Here is a 17,693-nt window from a genome sequence, read left to right as displayed (position 1 = left end):
CCAACAAGCACGACGACGACAAATGTCGGTACAGCAAGCCTGGCCCGTTTCCCACGATACAGTTCTCCTGTAACTTTTCCAGGAAGCCCAAAAATGAGAATAGGATTAAAATTGGAACACGTAAAGATTTCAGATATGAGATTAGGATTGGACCCCAACGATACGGATTGGAACGTCAATTATCAAGAGTTTGCACTAGCCATTGTGGAGGACGGAGGACGATATTTCGATCTTTTGTAGCACATATGATTGCCGTGACTTCCAGTGCGTGTCGAACTAATTAATTTAATCAATAATCGTTAAATTAAAATGCGAATGGAATGGATTATATTCCCATCGTTTTAGGAATGCTGGAGTAATTTTCCTACGGTGTATACGAACATCCCTGATTTTAAAGCTTTAATATATAATCCAGAGATTTTACCAAATAGAACAGGAAGACGCGTCAAAGTAGTTCTGCTGGGGCTTGAACCCAGGACCTTCTGCGTGTTAAGCAGACGTGATAACCACTACACTACGGAACTCGTCCGTACGCGTGCCATTTCATCGATGGATACAGATTGCACAGGTTTACACGTATTTTATGTTTAGTTCACAAACGGATCGTTTCATTATGTATGTACGGCGAATGCATTGTGGTATGGCATGCAAGGCATACAGCGACCAATGTTCTACGGACGCGCCACAATATCGGTGTTGGTTTACCAATCTTAACGCAAAATTCCCGACATAAAGGCTACATGCGGGATGTAGAAAACGATGCACTAATACGAAATTCATACAACGCATGCCAAATGCTTTCAACGAGATTTTTATGCGATCAGACATCGAAGACGAAAAATGTCAATACCTAGCAAGCTACTGACGATGTGTTGATTAAAATCAAGGTCGACTCTCTCGCGACCCGAAGAATCTGTTTGAACTTCCCGTTTCTACGTCTGTCATTGTAACTTTCTCGCTCGTAACGAGCGAGCTTGACGCCGAGAAAAATCGTCCCTATTTTGGGTTCTGAGAATATGGCAGGCCTCCGCAAGCTCAATTGCCCGTGTGTTCACAGATCATTATTAAGAACGCTTGAGAGTAAGAGGGGAATAACGAGATGTTGCCAATCGGCATATACGCTCATCCCGAGTATAGCTTTAATTCACGCATGGACGATTGTTCTGAATAAAATAGAAAAGATAGAAGACATAGTTCCGCTGGAGCTTGAACCCAGGACCTTCTGCGTGTGAAGCAGACGTGATAACCGCTACACTACGGAACTTGGACCGACCGTCACATATTCATCGATGTGCTCAAGTTAAACAGGTTTATAATGCTCTGCTGAGTTTACCAGCCGATTATCAGAATGTGTTTGCTTAGCACATCCCTTGTGAAAATACGGTGGGCTGTCCGGGACATACACGAACCAACGTTTTTCGTGCGCTTAACGGTCATACTAGAGTAAATCATCCGAGCAGTCTCCGACAGTGTTTTCCAGAGAATCCATTGTGGGACAAATCTTATCTTGAATTCAAACAAATTTGCGCAACATAAAGTCGACGTTTGTTCATGATCGTGCCATATTGTTGTAGCCTAACTACTTTTCTGCATGTCTCGCTTATTGGCTATTGCATCCAACCCAGTGACGTCCGAAAAGAAAAGAAATCATACGCCCCTCGCTACTGAATTTAATTTTATCAACGAGAATTATGGTTTCGATTCTTATTTCAAACCTTTATTGGGCGTATCGCAGCGTACGAAACATATAGTGCAAAGTTACGACCGTTTCTTGAAAAGCATTTCCGAAATCATCATCCACCAACAATATTGTCACAAAGTTTAATGAAATTGGTACGGTCGAAGAAATACCAGGGTATCTTTAATATGATGGATATCAGGCATTTGAACTTTGACATATCAAATTTTGTTGTGACGTCATAATGATTGATACTCGAATACTCGACTCGAAGCATATCGCGTGATTCGGAATCGAATCACTCAGGTACTCGATGTTGCTCAGCCCTAGTCGCAACCCATACTTCAAGAACCCCGTGGGTAGAACCTACTAAGGATAGTTTTCCAATGCGAACCTCTGGACATGATAGAGTTTGGCGTATGGTAAACGAAGTTGATCCGAACGTCCGAACGAGATTGTACTGTGACAGCGATCTCCCGGCATTCCATCAACAAACTGCAAACACTGCAAACACTTCAAACCAAATAAAAGGAACATTTTTGAAATTTCCACGTCATTTATTGGTTTATGACGCCACGGTCCGTCGAGGTAGATATGGGCCGGTTAGCTCAGTTGGTTAGAGCGTCGTGCTAATAACGCAAATGTCGCGGGTTCGAGCCCCGTACTGGCAACCTGAATCGCCGCGATAGCTCAGTCGGGAGAGCGTCAGACTGAAGATCTGAAGGTTCCTGGTTCAATCCCGGGTCGCGGCAGCTTTGACGCCGGAATTTCTTTTGAGACCCGAGACCGCTTATCGCTTCACCGATAATATCGGAGTTTTTTTATAAAACATGCACTTGGAAATAATTGTAGGTAGCCTACCGGCCATTAGAAGTACTATTTTATCGAAATTTTTCGTCACGTTCCAGCATAGCAGTTGCAGAGTTGAACCAAACTTCCATATATTCCAAATTACATTAGAATGGGAATTTTCTACGGATTAGGTAAGAATTAAATCACTGAATTCGGGAAACTTGGAAATTGAAGCAAGTACATTTCATATCGAGTCAGAGTTCATTCCAACAAGCACGACGACGACAAATGTCGGTACAGCAAGCCTGGCCCGTTTCCCACGATACAGTTCTCCTGTAACTTTTCCAGGAAGCCCAAAAATGAGAATAGGATTAAAATTGGAACACGTAAAGATTTCAGATATGAGATTAGGATTGGACCCCAACGATACGGATTGGAACGTCAATTATCAAGAGTGTGCACTAGCCATTGTGGAGGACGGAGGACGATATTTCGATCTTTTGTAGCACATATGATTGCCGTGACTTCCAGTGCGTGTCGAACTAATTAATTTAATCAATAATCGTTAAATTAAAATGCGAATGGAATGGATTATATTCCCATCGTTTTAGGAATGCTGGAGTAATTTTCCTACGGTGTATACGAACATCCCTGGTTTTAAAGCTTTAATATATAATCCAGAGATTTTACCAAATAGAACAGGAAGACGCGTCAAAGTAGTTCTGCTGGGGCTTGAACCCAGGACCTTCTGCGTGTTAAGCAGACGTGATAACCACTACACTACGGAACTCGTCCGTACGCGTGCCATTTCATCGATGGATACAGATTGCACAGGTTTACACGTATTTTATGTTTAGTTCACAAACGGATCGTTTCATTATGTATGTACGGCGAATGCATTGTGGTATGGCATGCAAGGCATACAGTGACCAATGTTCTACGGACGCGCCACAATATCGGTGTTGGTTTACCAATCTTAACGCAAAATTCCCGACATAAAGGCTACATGCGGGATGTAGAAAACGATGCACTAATACGAAATTCATACAACGCATGCCAAATGCTTTCAACGAGATTTTTATGCGATCAGACATCGAAGACGAAAAATGTCAATACCTAGCAAGCTACTGACGATGTGTTGATTAAAATCAAGGTCGACTCTCTCGCGACCCGAAGAATCTGTTTGAACTTCCCGTTTCTTCGTCCGTCTTTGTAACTTTCTTGCTCGTAACGAGCGAGCTTGACGCCGAGAAAAATCGTCCCTATTTTGGGTTCTGAGAATATGGCAGGCCTCCGCAAGCTCAATTGCCCGTGTGTTCACAGATCATTATTAGGAACGCTTGAGAGTAAGAGGGGAAGAACGAGATGTTGCCAATCGGCATATACGCTCATCCCGAGTATAGCTTTAATTCACGCATGGACGATTGTTCTGAATAAAATAGAAAAGATTGAAGACATAGTTCCGCTGGGGCTTGAACCCAGGACCTTCTGCGTGTGAAGCAGACGTGATAACCGCTACACTACGGAACTTGGACCGACCGTCACATATTCATCGATGTGCTCAAGTTAAACAGGTTTATAATGCTCTGCTGAGTTTACCAGCCGATTATCAGAATGTGTGTGCTTAGCACATCCCTTGTGAAAATACGGTGGGCTGTCCGGGACATACACGAACCAACGTTTTTCGTGCGCTTAACGGTCATGCTAGAGTAAATCATCCGAACGGTCTCCGACAGTGTTTTCCAGAGAAAGAGAGAGAGAGAGAGTCTTTTTTCATCAAACCAAAATACATAACACTCGGCAGTGGTGGTGGTACAGAAAATATGCATGCACAGTATTCGGTATTAGATAGGAATGATCGATAAGACCGTGAGGGTCATCTAGTCTGATCACACCAGCATCAAACAGGTACACTTGACTCTAAACAGAGAATCCATTGTGGGACAAATCTTATCTTGAATTCAAACAAATTTGCGCAACCCAAAGTCGACGTTTTTTCATGATCGTGCCATATTGTTGTAACTACTTTTCTGCATGTCTCGCTTATTGGCTATTGCATCCAACCCAGTGACGTCCGAAAAGAAAAGAAATCATACGCTCCTCGCTACTGAATTTAATTTTATCAACGAGAATTATGGTTTCGATTCTTATTTCAAACCTTTATTGGGCGTATCGCAGCGTACGAAACATATAGTGCAAAGTTACGACCGTTTCTTGAAAAGCATTTCCGAAATCATCATCCACCAACAATATTGTCACAAAGTTTAATGAAATTGGTACGGTCGAAGAAATACCAGGGTATCTTTAATATGATGGATATCAGGCATTGTAGCCTACTCTTTGTGGTGACACAAAAGGTACATATTTGAACTTTGACATATCAAATTTTGTTGTGACGTCATAATGATTGATACTCGAATACTCGACTCGAAGCATATTACGTGATTCAGAATCGAATCACTCAGGTACTCGATGTTGCTCAGCCCTAGTCGCAACCCATACTTAAAGAACCCCGTGGGTAGAACTGTAGTGTCTTGGCATTGTGGGTAGGAGTCACATGACCACGGTGTGCGCGTATGCATGAGACTGGTAGTGGAGCGGGTGATAGAGTAAGATCGGGGTGAATAAAGGATCGGAATAAGACTGCATATACGTGTGATATCGGACACCGGGTAGGATACTACATTTGGCGACGAGGATAACGTGTTCTGAGACAATGGCGGATGAGAATAATCACGAGGATGTTGCAGGAAACTTGGCCGGGGCAGCTTGTACTGTCGAATACAGCGCTAGCCCCATGCCAAAATTTGAGATGAGTGGAGATCCCACTGAGATTGCCACCAGCTGGAAAAGGTGGAAAAGGGGATTTGGCCTGTACATATCAGTGAAACGCATCACAGCCGATGAAAGGAAAGTCTCCGAATTGCTGCACACAGGTGGCTTCGATTTGCAGGACCTATATTATTCACTAGTCCCAGAGACTGAGGTTAAAACCAATGCCGAGGTGATTGAAAAACTTGACGAGTATTTGTTACCGAAAGGCAATGCTGCTTTCGAAAGATACCTCTTCAGGCAAGTGGAACAAAATCCACAAGAAACTATCCATCAGTATGTTTGTAGACTGAAGCAAAAAGCTAAGTCTTGCAATTTTAAAGATGAAGACGAAGCAATATTTGACCAGGTATTGGAAAAGTGTACGGATAGTTCCCTGAAAAGGAAACTGCTTGAGAAAAGTACTGCATTAAAACTACCCGATTTATTGCAAATATCTGTAGCGCATGAAGCAGTTACTAGGCACCTTATGACCATGAGTCAGCAAGAAGAGTGTGCTGCTGTAAGTGATGACCGTCACAGTCACACAGGCTCCGGTAGAGGGCGAAAAATGACTCGGTCAAGGCGTAGCAGTGACAGAAAGAGAGTTGATACTTCCGTGCGTTGTTATCGCTGTGACGAAACCGGTCATATCTCGACTGACGTGTCTTGTCCGGCCAGGAAGAAGAACTGCGGTCGCTGTGGGAAAAAGGGTCATTTTGAAAAGCGCTGCATATCCAGACGACCGGCGTACCGAGTTAAAGAAACGTTCTCTTCAGATGGATCTAATAACTCGTCAGATGATCAGGAGGACACAATATGCAATGTGCACAATGTTCAGAGGAGTAATTCAAAAACTGCCAACTCTACTGAGGGGGGTGTAAGGATACTAGCGATGGATTTATTGACTTGACATTGGGAGGAGTTAAATTACAAAGACTCACGATTGACAGTGGCTCAGGTGTCAACACAGTGGATAAACCCACCTGGAAATACTTGATATCCAAAGGCTTCAGACACAAGGTGGTTAAGAAAGATGGCAATTTATTTGCTTATGGACAGGACATACCATTGAGTGTATGGCGTGTATTCCATGTCCGTGTCAAGTGTAAAGAAACGACGAGATCATTTAAATGTAAGTTTTACGTGATTAATAAACGTGCAAAGCCGCTGTTAGGGAAAAGAGCTGCGGAAGCATTAAATCTGCTGCGAGTTGGACCTCCAACAGATGAGCTAGCTGGAGAAGTTGTACTACAGCAAAAGGACATTCGTGAGAAAATGTTGAAACAATTCCCGGCTGTGTTCAATGGTATTGGCAAGCTGAAGAATTATCAGATGCACCTGCACATAGATGGTGATGTCAGACCAGTAGCCCAATCTTGCAGGCCTATTCCATATGGCTATCGAGACTTGGTTGCGAAGAAACTGGAGGAGTTGCAGGAACACGGGATAATTGAACCCGTACCGAATAGTCCGACGACTTGGGTATCTCCTTTGCATGTTGTCCCAAAAGCAAATGGGGATGTTCGCCTTTGTGTGGACATGAGGATGGCCAACAAGGCAATTGTACGAGAGCGTCACCCAATTCCAACTGTGGAAGACGTACTTAATGAACTGTCTGGGGCAAAATTCTTTTCTAAGATTGATCTCAAATGGGGATTTCACCAGATAGAACTTGATGAGGAGTCGAGAGAGATCACAACATTTGTGACCCACGAAGGACTTTTTCGCTATAAAAGGCTCATGTTTGGTATAAGCAGTGCACCCGAGAAGTACAACAAGATTGTGACTGATATGTTGAGAGACTGTTTTGGGGTAAAAAGCATAGCTCATGATTTAATTGTTTTTGGGGCTAGCAAAGAGCAACATGACAAGAACCTGATAGGAGTCCTGAAGAGACTTGAGGATGTGGGACTGACTGTTAATGTTGATAAATGCACGTTCGGTTTTCGAAAACTCACATTTTTCGGACACGACCTTAGCGCAGATGGAGTTTCTCCCAGTGCAGAGAAAGTGGAGGCGATTAGGAGTGCTAAACATCCTCGGACGGCAGCTGAGGTACGCTCGTTTTTGGGATTGGTTCAGTACTCTTCCAAGTTTTTACCCGATTTCTCACAAACTGCTGAGCCTCTGAGGATGCTTACAAGAAAAGGTGCTACCTTCGTGTGGGGGAAGAGTCAGAAAAAATCATTCGAGTTACTGAAAGACATGATTACAAAACCAATGACACTGGGATATTTTCGCAATGACTGCCAAACCAGAATAATAACAGATGCTGGTCCGGCTGGGTTAGGTGGCGTTTTGACACAGCTCCAAGATGGACACTGGAGAGTCATTTCATATGCGTCACGTTGTTTGAGCGAAGTGGAACGCAGATATTCCCAGACAGAAAAGGAGGCTCTGGCAATTGTTTGGGGATGCGAAAGATTCAACCTATATGTGTATGGGAGGAAATTCGAAATTGAAACAGATCATAAGCCTCTCGAGTTCATTTATGGGGCTAAGTCGAAGCCTTCCGCTCGAATTGAAAGATGGGTGCTCCGATTGCAGGGGTATGACTACAAAGTTGTATATCGACCGGGAAAAGGGAATATTGCCGATGCATTGTCACGATTGAATCCGACTAAGCAGAGTGACGATAGTGGATCAAGACAGGATTGGGTACGCGCAGTCGTCAAGGCATCGATAACAGGCACCTTGTCAATAAAGGAAATTGAGGATGAATCTGGAAAAGATGATTAACTACTTACGTTAAAAGAGTTCATCAAGTCTGGAAATTGGAAGACTTGCAAGATGCCAGGATATCTCGGGGTTTTTGAGGAACTGTGCGTTTCTGGGAACCTAATATTACGAGGAAATCGCATAATCATACCGAGAAGTCTGCGGCCGCAGATACTGAAAATTGCTCATGAGGGGCACCAAGGAATCGTTAAAACAAAGAATCTCTTGCGCACGAAAGTTTGGTGGCCAAAACTTGATAAAGATGCGGAGAGAATGTGCAGAGCCTGTTATGGCTGTCAAGCAGTTTGTGGATATGCGAAACCTGAACCTATGGAAAGAACTGCCCTACCAACTGGACCATGGCAAGATCTCGCCGCAGATATCCTTGGCCCTATGCCGACTGGAGAGTCTCTCTTTGTAGTAGTCGATTACTACAGCCGGTTCTTTGAAGTCGTCATCTTGAAGACAACTACTTCTTCGAAAATCATCAATGCATTAAATGAGATCTTCGCACGATTCGGACTTCCAGTGTCTTTGAAGACTGATAATGGTAGCCAATTTACATCGGAGGAGTTTGAAGACTTCCTTCGTGAATATGGTATACAACATAGAACGTCTCCACCACTCTGGCCGCAAGCAAATGGGGAGGTAGAAATCCAGAATAAATCCCTTGGCAAGGCAATGATAGTGGCGCATGCCGAAGGAAAGAGGTGGCAGGAGGAGCTGTTCAAATTCTTGCCAGCATATCGAGCTACCCCGCAATCAACGACAGGAGTGAGTCCTGCCCAGCTCATGTTTGGAAGGCAAATTCGCAACAAGCTTCCACAGCTTTTGGGGGAAGCCAAACAAACGGATGAGGAAATCCGTGACAGAGATTGGCAACGTAAAATGAAAGGGAAAATCGAAGCTGATGCAAAACGTGGAGCTGTGAAGTGCAACATATTGCCTGGAGACAAAGTTCTACTAAAGAATGACAAGCAAGGAAAGCTGGAACCGAGGTTTCGAATTTCACCTTACACTGTGAAAACACGGTGCGGTCAAGAGCTGACTTTGGAATCTAGCGATGGAGTTCGATGCCAAAGAAATAGTTCCTTTGTAAAGCCTCTTGTGCAGTTGGAAGAAGATGTAGAGAACGGTTCAGCAAATGATTCTGGAATGAACGACTCTGTGAACGAAGGAACTCCTAGTAATAACATGCCTGCAACAGAACAGCCTCCGGTGCCGGTACAGCCATCTCGGGCGATGCCGAAGAGACATCCGAGAAGGCCTACCAAGTACAAAGACTACGTTTGCGGCAGTGTTTGGTATAGGAGGGGACACAAGTATGGGTAGCTGATTTGTGTTTGTATTCGCCATTTATGCACATCATTGTAGGGAACTGAGGTGAGCCTAGCGCCCTCGGGTAAAGACCGTGAAGGTCTGTAGATATTTCATATTGTTTTGGTCTTGTATTGTATCGTTTCGTTGATATTGCTTTCCTCGAAGAAGGAAAGAGAATGTAGTGTCTTGGCATTGTGGGTAGGAGTCACATGACCACGGTGTGCGCGTATGCATGAGACTGGTAGTGAAGCGGGTGATAGAGTAAGATCGGGGTGAATAAAGGATCGGAATAAGACTGCATATACGTGTGATATCGGACACCGGGTAGGATACTACAAGAACCTACTAAGGATAGTTTTCGAATGCGAACCTCTGGACATGATAGAGTTTGGCGTACGGTAAACGAAGTTGAGCCGAACGTCCGAACGAGATTGTACTGTGACAGCGATCTCCCGGCATTCCATCAACAAACTGCAAACACTTCAAACCAAATAAAAGGAACATTTTTGAGATTTCCACGTCATTTATTGGTTTATGACGCCACGGTCCGTCAAATTAGATACGGGCCGGTTAGCTCAGTTGGTTAGAGCGTCGTGCTAATAACGTGAATGTCGCGGGTTCGAGCCCGATACTGGCCACCTTAATCGCCGCGATAGTTCAGTCGGGAGAGCGTCAGACTGAAGATCTGAAGGTCCTTGGTTTTCCCGCGTCGCGGCAGCTTTGACGCCGGAATTTCTTTTGAGACCCGAGACCGCTTATCGCTTCACCGATAATATCGGAGTTTTTTTATAAAACATGCACTTGGAAATAATTGTAGGTAGCCTACCGGCCATTAGAAGTACTATTTCATCGGAATTTTTCGTCACTTTCCAGCATAGCAGTAGCAGAGTTGAGCCAAACTTCCATATATTCCAAATTACATTAGAATGGGAATTTTCTACGGATTAGGTAAGAATTAAATCACTGAATTCGGGAAACTTGGAAATTGAAGCAAGTACATTTCATATCGAGTCAGAGTTCATTCCAATAAGCACGACGATGACAAATGTCGGTACAGCAAGCCTGGCCCGTTTCCCACGATACAGTTCTCCTGTAACTTTCCCAAGAAGCCCAGAAATGGGAATAGGATTAAAATTGGAACATAAAGATTTCAGATATGAGATTAGGATTGGACCCCAACGATACGGATTGGAACGTCAATTATCAAGAGTGTGCACTGGCCATTGTGGAGGACGGAGGACGATATTTCGATCTTTTGTAGCACATATGATTGCCGTGACTTCCAGTGCGTGTCGAACTAATTAATTTAATCAATAATCGTTAAATTAAAATGCGAATGGAATGGATTATATTCCCATCGTTTTAGGAATGCTGGAGTAATTTTCCTACGGTGTATACGAACATCCCTGGTTTTAAAGCTTTAATATATAATCCAGAGATTTTACCAAATAGAACAGGAAGACGCGTCAAAGTAATTAATGTACCACATATGATTGCCGTGACTTCCAGTGCGTGCTTAAATATCAACAACGTCCTTATTAATTTAATCAATAATCGGTAAATTATAATGCAAACAAACCGATTACATTCCAATCGTTTTAAGTATGCTGGAGTAATTTTCCTACGGTGTATACGAACATCCCTTGTTTTACAGCTTTAATATATAATTTATAGATTTTACCGAATAGAACAGGAGAACGCGTCAAAGTAATTCCGCTGGAGCTTGAACCCAGGACCGACAGCGTGTTAAGCAGACGTGATAACCACTACACTACGGAACTCGTCTGCCCAGTCAACAAAATGGGAAGCGATCGCCCGGCGTATTTTACGCATTCGATGTCAAAATGATGCTTCAAAAGATACACTTTTCGCACTTCAGCCGCAGACTCATTAACCCTTTAGTTGCCGTTCATTAACCCTCTCGCTACTGCAGCTTACAATTGCTAGTAACCCTATCGCTACCTGAATCATTATTGCTTTCTGACTGATATATTAACCCTATGTTGCAAGACATCACAATTTGACAATATATTTTCATTTTCGTGTTAGTTATAATAAAATCCACCACGAGCATATTCAAAATACCGGTCAAATACAGACAGACAGTCATATAAAATGCGTAAAACGACACAGTGATTTCAGTCGAGATACAGAGAGATGTTCTTTCCTGGACAAGTTTGATACAACTATTCCTGTTCTTGAATTGAAATGCAGACAAAATCTGGTTTATCGAACAAGTCTGTACCTTGGCGGGAAGAATAGGGTCAAGGCAACGCGGAGCTACCATCAGCAGCCAGCTCACTGTGTGGGACGCTAACTTCATTCAGAGCCCAATTGTGAATGATAAAACCCACGTTTCGGCTTGACTTGGTCTCTGATATCTGGGTAATTCCACTGGCCTCATATTCCTCGATGTACAGAAAGCGAGATATCATTAGTAATGATAATCGGCTGATCAAGGACATTGTCGCTGCAGGCTGAAGCAATGCTTAGAGAACGATATTTTAGGAACTGTTGCCTTCGCCAACGCTGCATTTCTTTCAATTCACATCAGACATATACACGGATATTTGGGCATATCGCAGTCACTTCATGGCTTCAGTCTCCATCGTAAAATAAAGGCTAAATATAGCAATAAAATAACTCGTAGATTAACTGAAATGAGTATCACAAATTTTAATCACAAATTATTACAAGATATAGTATTTGGCAGAACAGTTGAAATGGCAACCGATGTAACGATTGTAAATTCAGTTACAGATAATGCAGACAGAGAAAATAGATGGTTGAGTGAGCATATCCCATGTTTCGTTAATATACATAGCCAACATTAATGAATGCATTAACAAATGATGTCAAAGCCATAACCACAACACGTCAAGATTCAGCGCGCGGTAATTTCACTCTTCCGCGGTTTAGCATTAAAATATATATCAACAAGTCCGTAGTACGCATAACGGTCAGAGCACTTGACAAGTATCACGCTGTTCACTGCCGCCAACCTGACACTTCAGGCCACGGAAAAGTCAAAGTCAGCATTTATATCATGTCCTATTGTACAAGCCTAACGCAAACAAGCAATTAATATGACTGATCTGCTATTCTCAAATCTCAAAAATAACACGAACTATCTCTTGCCTCACTTATCTCAACAAAGAACTTCATTCATATTCCACTCCATCGCTACAGTCTCGGAAATACAATTCGCCGGTACGGACGATAATTCAAAATTCAAGTGTGCACTGTGCAGCGGTAAACAACATCCGATGACTTATGACATCACAATCACTCCACGCTCAAGTGCTCACGAACCTGGAAAAGCCAGGCAGAAGAACGTTACGTTGAAGCCGCACGATAATCAAGCGCAATTTGATTGGTTAATTACGCTGACACCAATCTCGCTGGCCGACCGATGGAAAGGAGAACAATCGATCTTCTAAATTCGAGAGCGATCAGTTTTAGTACATCAAAGGTGCCACCTCACTGTAGTGTCAAAACGGTTGCGTTCACTTCTCTCCTGCACTTTCTTCGCCTGTTTCGGCATTGAATGTACACACTTTTGTTGACTGGGTGTACACGTGCCATTTCATCGATCGATACAGATTGCGAAGGTTTTTACGTATTTTCTGTTTAGTTCACAAACGGATCGTTTCATTATGTATGTACGGCGAATGCATTGTGGCGTTGCATGCAAGACATACAGCGACCAATGTTTGCGGACGCGCCACAATATCGGTGTTGGTTTACCAATCTTAAGGCAAAATTCCCGACATAATGAGTACAAGATGCGGGATGTAGAAAACGATGCAGTATTAAGAAATTCCTACAATGCATCCGAAAAGTAGCGATATCATATGTTCTCTCTTAGGAAGATTTATAGTCTTTTCCCGATTGCCGTACTCTTTTTTGCTTTCAACGAGATTTTTATGCGATCAGACAGCGAAGACTAAAAACGTCAATACCTCGCAAGCTACTCACTGTGTGTTGACTAACATCAATGTCAACTCTCTTGCGACCTGAAGAATCTGTCTGAACTTCCGGTTTCTACGTCGGTTGTTGTAACGGACTTGTATCTGTTGGAATAAACGTGGTAAGTGAAGAAACGAGTCTATTTTATGAATGCGGGGCATTCGATATCACCCAATACTTTAAAAAAAGTGAGTTGAACCTGACGTGTACTTGAAAATGAACAGTAGAGAGAGAGATATGGTATTCTTTTTCGCCTGCACCATCGAGATGCTTTGACGACGGAGATTCGATACGGCCTTTATACTAAGGTCATCTAGTCTGCACCCCCGTTTTTTCTCCTCCATGCTATCCGTGATTGCTGAGCGCCTAGCAGGATAGCCGCGGATACCAGTTTTTGAGTCTTTGGTCTGACCCGGCCGGGGATCGAACCCACGACCTATCGATCGAGAAGCCGGACGCACAACCATTACACCATCTCGCTCGGTAAACACTATGATTTGAGCTCGGACTCGAGTCTCGACACTGTGACTCGGACACCAACCTTGACTCGAGTAAAAACTATAGGCTAAGCGCCACCTGGCTGGAACTGATATGAACTCGATTGTGTACACTGAACACTATGACTTAGACTCGGATTCGAGTCTCAACACTATGACTCGGATTCGACCAGTGTTGGGATGACTCGAGTCATAAGGGTGGCGAGATAGCGCAGTGGTATAATCCGCGGCTGCAACACCAATAGGTGCGGGTTCGAGTCCGACCGAGGTCGACTTCCGAATTCCGATACCTAATTGTTGGAGGTTTACCTAGGCTCCTCCTCGCCACCTCATCCGCGTCAGCGGTGTCTTACAAAAGCCTAGAGGTGGGCCGTGCTATAAGTCGGCAGTTACGGAAAATATGAAGAATATCGGCCTGGTGTAAATGACCATAGCAGTCGACAAACACCATGAATACCCCAAAACAAACAAACAAACAAACTCGAGTCATGACTTGACTCGAGTAAGACTTGAGTCGCCTTCTTTGTATGACTTGACTTGACTCGAGTCACATTGCTAAAATGACTGGACTTGACTTGACTCGGCGTATCAAAAATGTGGATTGACTCGTGTCTCGGAGCAAAATTCACGCGTCAATCTCAAGTCATCAATTATTCGGTGTCGATAAAAATCACTGTATCTTGCAAATGGTCGGATTGTTCGCGAAACTCTGTTGTAATCTGTTAGAGCGACCAATCTGTTATGTTCTTGATCTTGTTCGAACAATAACTCAATACGACGAGGTTGCAATACGGTATCAGTATATTATACAGCAGAATAACTTTAGGCAGCGACACGATCCAGAGTGCAGTTAAACGAAAAAATACCAGTAGACAACAGAACACAGGGTATAAATACGAAGCACGACACACGAAGAAATAATGATTGGCGGTAATCACTAATCCTAAACAAATAAGAGGCAAACGACACCAACCTAAAATGCATGAACATAACAGTCCTCCCCTGTAAGTTAGGAGTACAAGGTAATTTACGTTGGCCGATAGAAATCAGTTTGGGTTCTAATTCTAAGCGGATAACGTCTGCCCGACGTTTGAGCAGGACTAGCTGCAGGGCGTTGTGTCCTATTCCTGACCAATTGTTGCTCAGCTTGCGACTGATGACGCTGAGCAACTTCCTGTGTGGCTGTGTCATTACTTGTGGAAATCAAGCGTAGTTGGAGTTGGTTTTTATGCCTTCTCCAGTACCCATGGTCTGTTTTTATAATGTACACAACACGCCCCAGTATTTCCGTCACCACGCCAGCAACCCACTTTGGTCCGCGTCGGTAACTGCGAGCGTAAACAGAGGAAGCAATCTCGAAATGAGTGACGGATTGTCTAGGCGTAACGGGTTTCGATTTATCGAAGGGCGACTATAAACTCAAGAAATTGCGCGGCTACCGACCATGTCCACCATCATTCAGCGATCGTGCGTGTTACCGAGCCTCCATTGCCTATTACAAATCCATTTCCATCAAACGAAGTAATCGAAGCTTAGAGCTTACGTTGTCGTAAACTAGTTTAGTAACGTAATTTGACAGCAAAATTCTATTTCTGTTCTTTTTTCTTACCTTAATCAAACCTTTTGTTTTATTGGAATTGAATTCGAATATAGTTAGTTTATATAGTCATCTACCATTTGCGCAGGCTCGAATTGTATCATATCAATTTGTAAATGGGTAATGCATTGCATCTTATCAATTCATTTCTCTATTTTGGCTGGTAACTATAAACTGAGGCTATGGAATTACTTACGTAGTTTAGCAGTTCTACGTATATTTGAGCTATACAGCGCCTTCGTACGTGGATATTTAACTCTATATTCGTTCATCGGTTCAGAATCAATGACCACTCAATCTGCATTTCAGACAGCTAGCAAAATGCAATGACGTAACGATGCCTCATACTTCGAAAAGGAAACTTGACTTGAATTGTGATTAGACTCGTGACTTGACTTGACTCGACTTGACTCTAGTCACCTCCAAAAATCGTGTGACTTGACTGGACTTGAGTCACCTTCGAAAATCGATTGACTTGACTTGACTTGAGTCAAAATGTGCCATGACTCGAAATGACTCGTGACACGAAGGTAGTGACTTGATCCCAACACTGGATTCGACCCGTTGCTCTCTGACTTGGAATCGGACTTGACTCGCTGGTGAATCGAAATTGACTAGTCAGAAGTGAACAAAAGGAAGATTGACTTGTGTTTCGAAACCTTTTGACTTGATTACAACCCTGTAAATTTGCCTTTGGATATCATATCAATGAGCTCCTTTTTAACATTTGTCTACAATTGACAGCCACTGGCGGGTCATGCAGTCGCATGTCCAAAGCAGCAGTAGCATTCGAATTCGTCATCTGGCATATAAGGATCGAATTTATACGAAGTTTTCCAGATGAAATGAATGGAGATATCACATTATTCAAGCTGATTCTGCTGCTACTAACGTTACTGGATGTTATTTTTAAGTACTCGGCTTGCTTATGGCTACAGCAGCGGCACTTAACTTTTACTAACTCAGGGAACACCTATGCTAATCTAAAACATCTACCGCATTATACAATATGATGAAGAGTAGGCTACGGCATGGCAAAATCGAGAACATGGGTGATCCGTTCCTAAATTGACTCTTAAACTTCGAGTCTAGCCGAGTATTCGAGTATCACATATTAAAAGGTCAAAACAGTATGAATGGTGCGGAAAATTCATACATGAACCTTCAGTGCGACCACAAGAATGTAATACCATCACATTAAATATCCTGTGGTATATTTTCGACCATATCTATATCGGTACATTTTGGGGCAATGCTGTAGCTTGATCACGATTTCACAGATATGTCATTTCCACTAGCATGCGTTGCATTGTACTACACGTTTCGTATGACCAATCCAGGTATTAAGGTTTCCACAGTGGTAAGTAGTATCGAACCTATAATGTAACTATAACTGAATGTATCTGCGCAACGCCTAGTGTGTTCCAATTCTCCACGCATATACGAGATGGCGATGAAATAGATTTTCCAGTGTGTATTCAATGCAATACACTGTTGCAGATTTATTTACCGGGTTCAGTATCAAGATCGGTAAAGTCACACGCTTAGAGGATGTGATTGACATTGTACTATGCAAAGAAGAATCTAACACCGTAATATTTGCATTCTACGAAGAGCACTCATAACCCGAAGATGGATTCTCAAGAATGCTACCGCGGATTGGAGTTACGACCACACGAATAACAGGTTCTCAACTCTCTAACAATGTATATTGCCCTAAGGGCGTATCGCAACGCAGCATTAAGCCGAAGTGCTCCCAGATACATGCGACCAACCGACCATTCCATAATCCTACCCCACAAAGAATTGCGGATAACGTAATTACACATGTCTTTCGGTGTGCTTGGAGCGCGCTTTACGAGAAGCGATGACGTGTAGCGGTACAAACCAATTATAAAGTTAACTTTACTCAGACTGTATATCTGCTTAGGGTGTGAATTTTCATGTCCCCATTTATAAATGTGAACTTGGACGTTTTGGTGCCACACGAGTTCGACTATGAAGGATGATTGTAAGGTTACTTGTGAATTCGGCTTCTTGACTTGAGCATTTGGTGATTTCGTCATTATAAGCACGAAAACTATAATTACTATGATAGCGATGCGCCAATAGTGCATTAGTAAGTTCGGAAATGTATGTTTTACTGAATGAGAGTGTGAATTGCGATATAAGGCACTTGGTTGATTTGGGATGTTGAATTTGACACTTGATATGTAGGTATTAATGCATTCGGGTTGGGGATTATGGTTAGAATTGAGGCTAGGGGTTAGGTTTGGGTTATGATTAGAGGTTAAGGTAATGGTAGGAA

At 43.0% G+C, this 17,693-nt stretch overlaps 1 protein-coding gene and 3 non-coding genes across 4 annotated transcripts in view; 2 read left to right on the top strand and 2 right to left on the bottom strand.

The window, feature by feature from the left end:
* Nucleotides 1–17,693, top strand: part of LOC145452822 (uncharacterized) — a 345,136-nt gene that overhangs the window by 162,276 nt on the left and 165,167 nt on the right. The gene's annotated exons all lie outside the window — the stretch shown is intronic.
* On the bottom strand, nt 1,192–1,264 carry Trnav-cac (transfer RNA valine (anticodon CAC)). The gene has a single exon. It is a non-coding gene; the product is annotated as a tRNA-Val (tRNA).
* On the top strand, nt 2,358–2,430 carry Trnaf-gaa (transfer RNA phenylalanine (anticodon GAA)). The gene has a single exon. It is a non-coding gene; the product is annotated as a tRNA-Phe (tRNA).
* On the bottom strand, nt 3,928–4,000 carry Trnav-cac (transfer RNA valine (anticodon CAC)). The gene has a single exon. It is a non-coding gene; the product is annotated as a tRNA-Val (tRNA).

This window comes from Botryllus schlosseri, chromosome 12 (genome assembly GCF_051294905.1).
Source record: "Botryllus schlosseri isolate E-star chromosome 12, Bs_hap1, whole genome shotgun sequence".
NCBI lineage: Eukaryota > Metazoa > Chordata > Ascidiacea > Stolidobranchia > Styelidae > Botryllus > Botryllus schlosseri.
The sequence above is the reverse complement of the archived record's forward strand: the minus strand, read 5'-3'. Positions and strand labels throughout refer to the sequence as shown.